The sequence below is a fragment of the Puntigrus tetrazona genome, chromosome 15 (genome assembly GCF_018831695.1).
Source record: "Puntigrus tetrazona isolate hp1 chromosome 15, ASM1883169v1, whole genome shotgun sequence".
NCBI lineage: Eukaryota > Metazoa > Chordata > Actinopteri > Cypriniformes > Cyprinidae > Puntigrus > Puntigrus tetrazona.
Window position 1 is genome coordinate 18,957,966 of NC_056713.1, and position 4,431 is coordinate 18,962,396.

Here is a 4,431-nt window from a genome sequence, read left to right on the forward strand (position 1 = left end):
CACGCCCACTGTGTCTGTCGTTGGCTCCTCCCGTCACAGTGGTGGAGAATGCAGGCAAGGCGGAGCTTAGACGGCACAGTTGGGCGACATCTGATGACGTCATCCCCTCTCGCTGGTACCCATGCCGGGATGGAGGAACAACGGAGACTCGCTCCCAGCCACCAGGAAGGGTAAGTGACGCTTGCTTATGGTCATTTACCGGTGGCTGGTTGAGCATTCCGACTAATTCCCGGTTTCTCTGTCCCGGTGCGAGAGGAGTTGCCGGAGAGGAATCCCTGCCCCGCCCACTCCGACTGCTGGAGCCTGGTTGAGGAAGGTAGCACTCCTGCGTGGGCGGCGACCGCCTGACGGGGTTGACGCTTGGGGAGGGGAATGTGACGAGTCGGCTGCCCCTCCTCTTTATTGTCACCATCACCCCGTCCTTTGTTCGCCGCCCTTCACCAGGCTCCCGACGGGAGTGGGTGTGTTCGAGAGGAGGGGCGTGGTATCGGTCAGGTCTGGCGGCGTGTGACGAGGCGCACCTGAAGGGGATTAGCCTTGTCACCGTCGCCGTTAAATACCTGACCGCGTCTCTCCTCGGGAGACCGGTCTCTTCCCCCGTGCATGCACGCTGGTGTCCTCGTGGGTCCAGGAAGGGTGCGTGAAGGAGCTCGTCCCGCCGCTAGACAAGCGCGTCGTGGGACCCCGTACAGTCCAGGCGACGACTGCACCCGGATACGGCTGACGGGCCAGGATGCCGAGCCGTTAAATCCCCTAAATCTCTGACGACCGGAGGAAAGAAGCGACGGAGATGCCGCGGAAGAAGCCGCCGCCCCTCGCGCCCCAAACAGGAGAGGGCGCGTGCGACCGCCGGACTCCGCCCCTTACCTGGACCCTGCCCCCCTGGAACACTACCTGACCTTCCACAATCCCAGAAGCACAACGAGGGCACCAGTTTCCCCTTTTATTTGGACACTTTTCCCCTTGGACACTTTATTTTGTACTATTTTTGTTAATAAAAAGCCTCTCCGAGGCCTGACGCCACGCCCACTGTGTCTGTCGTTGGCTCCTCCCGTCACAATATATATAGATTTAATTTTTTTTAAATAAAGTTGATAATATAATATGTAAAGTCACTAGTAAACTCAGACTGGTCTTTTCTTCTAAAATGCTATAGTAAACATTTTCTCAAAACAAGAAGGAAAGAATTTGTCGTCTTGGTCTTTCAATCCTCGAAAGTTCCAGCTCTTTGAAACGAGCCGGAACAATTCATCAGAAAATCGGCAAGAAACCCATAAGAAACCGACGAACGTCAAGAATGGAGCAAAAGTCTTCCGTAAGCCTCATCTACCCCGGCACCGCATGCATTTTACATGGTGCAGCTCCGCCAGAGGAAAACGAGTGAAACCTCTCTCATGCATAAATATGGTGAGCGCTTACTTGACCGTTTCACAGCTGTTCCTGGTTAGCGGTTTTCTCAGAACGTTTCACACGAACTCTCAGAGCTGTACGAGCAAATGAACATGAATCATATCGTCTAAAACTAATCCAGACACGCCGTTGTAATGCAGCCTCGGAGGATGCTTGTGTGTGAGGAGGAGAAAGCCGGATATATATCAGAGAAAAATCGATCGATATTACACTGGGCTGTGATCGTCGTTCATAGACGTTCGCAGTTGCAACTGGCTTTGTCAAACTGGCAAAAAGTTCACCCCTAAATGAAAACTCAGTCATTGCCAACCATTGTGTCGTTCCAAACCCATAAGACCTTCGTTCATCTTCAGAACACAAATTAAGATATTTTTGATGAAATCGGAGCCTTCATAGACAACGACACAGCTGAAATGTTCCCAGATCCAGAAACCTACTAGGCCTAAATACATCAGTAAAATACTGCATGCCTGCGCCCCAATGCGCATACTATCCATCCTAAATTAATGTGATATTAGTCATTTTCAATACTGTTTAGAGCAGATAGGGTGGATAATATGCACACTAGGACATCAGTGGCTCAACTACAGTTTTGCGAAGCTATGAAAACACTTTTTTCCTTCAAGAAAATAAAAATATCAATTTACTCAACCATTCTTTCCCCCGAGTTACGTCTTCTGTCATTTTAAAGTATCACAACGCATAGGCATGTTTTTTTCTTTTGTAGCGGTGTAAACATAGCTATGTAGAAATGAAGGCAAACAATGCACTAAGTTAGTCAAAAATGACGATAAAACACATTTATAACGTCACAAAATATTACTTTTTCACAAACGTTAAACTAAAGAATCCTGAAAAAACATTGTCCACAAAAACATAAAGCAGCAAAACTGTTTTCAAAATTGATAAGCAGCATATTAGAATGATTTCTGGGGGGAAAAAATATCATGTGGCACTGAATAGTAGAGTTATGGCAGCTTTGCCATCACAGTAATAAATAAAAATGTAAAATATATTAAAATATGTGTTTTAAATACTAATTAGATTTTTTGTAGAGACAAACTTTAAGTTGGCTTGAGAAAGCCTGAGCAGAAAGTTTGTTTCTCTTCTTCCTTTAAATAAAAGCAGCCGGGGTGAGAGTTTTGAATGGTAGCGTGTGTTTTATTGTAATTGGCCTTGCTATGGACCTCATCCAAAAATATTGATATGGTCATTTCCCCCATGTCCGTGGAATCAAAGTCAAACGGATAAAGTGTAAACCTGATCCTCTCACTCTTGCTCCATCTTAAGCTTTTCCAGAAATGTTCATGACATGTTGCTGAACATCTGAAAGTTTAATCCATCTCAGTCAAAACCTCAGACTTCACACAGAGATACGCTCTGGGTGCCCCGCTGGCACTCACCTACATGCAGAAATGTGGAACGAATTACACAGCAAAAAAAAAAAAAAAGAGTTTAGTTAAGCGAGAAAAGTTATGCAAGAGAAGGTGACAGAAACTTTGCTTGAATTAATGAAGAACCGAAGCGCTTGCGTATTTTCACTAGAACTAAAATTGCAGAAATAACTCGAGACACGCTAAGATTGAGTAAACAGTGTCAAGTTAAAAAAAAAAATAGGGTTGGCAGACATTCACGCCGTGGAAACTAAATGGCAAGAACAAGCTCCTGATTGGTTTGCCTGTTGAAGGCCTTCACATTGAGCCAACACTCAGAGACAGGAAGTGACTTTAACAACCCGCCACAATTATCGCACGCTCATTGGAGAGGAAGCGCAAGGCCATAATCAATTAGCAATCTGCGGTGAGCACGGGAGAAGGAGTCAAGACGCAAATTCGGGGGCTCGTCCGGGATCCTGTTTTCGTCAGACAGGGGTTAAGCTATAAAAACGGCTAAATTTATGAAATGTGGTCACGAGGGCCATCCCAGCTGAGCGGGTGCAAAGCCGGCCCACAGAACAAATTGGAGAGCTCATGATCTGCATCACGTAAAGGAGAGGCCCGAGAAGGATTTTCAGGGTCAGGTTAATAGGAAACCACAAGTTTAACATCATCTGAAAAAGACATACGGTATCCACGACAAGAGTGCATTTAGCATTTGAAGGAAGGGAAGATATATATATATATATATATATATATATATATATATATATATATATATATATATATATATATATATATATATATATATATATACACACACAAAACAAAAAGCATGAACATTTACTAACCTAAAACTCTAAAACAGATTAAGATTTCCTTGATCCTTCAGCTTCAAGAATCAGAAAGTCTGCGCTGTAGGCAAATAGAAATACTGTTTCAAATTTTAACATCATTTGAAAAAGGCATTCATGACAATAGTGTATTTAGTATTTGAGAAATTCATGTATAGAAATTTACTTTTATTTTAAAATCTTAAGGGGAAATATATATATATATATATATATATATATATATATATATATATATATATATATATATATATATATATATATATATATATATATACATATATTTTAAATCTGAAACCTTACATGATCATTTAGAAATTATTCTAGTGTAGATCTGCTCAAATTGTAAATTGGTTTAATCAGTTGTGCTGCATAAAATTTTTTGTGTATTTTTTTAGGATTCTTTTGTGAATAGAAAGTTTAGGACAGAATCGAAATATAAAAATAACAATTTATTGACATGTAAAAATATTAGTCACCTAAAAGTGATCATTTAAAAAAAAAAAAAAAACATTTGCAAAGATTTGCAACCGTTTTTTACGAATCAGATAGTCTGCTAATAAAAATACTGCTAAAAATATTGAACAAAGAGACATTTACTGAACGCTTCACTAAAAAGATTTTAGTTTGTGAAGCCAAATCAATAGAAACTTTTCATACTCCTCCACAAGATGGCAGCATTTCATTAAATATAGAGACAACCTAAACAAGAGCCCAATCTTTCAATTACAAGATAAAGTTTAATTAAACAAGATTAAGTAAGCTTAAAAAAAAGCTAAAGAGACAGTAATTTT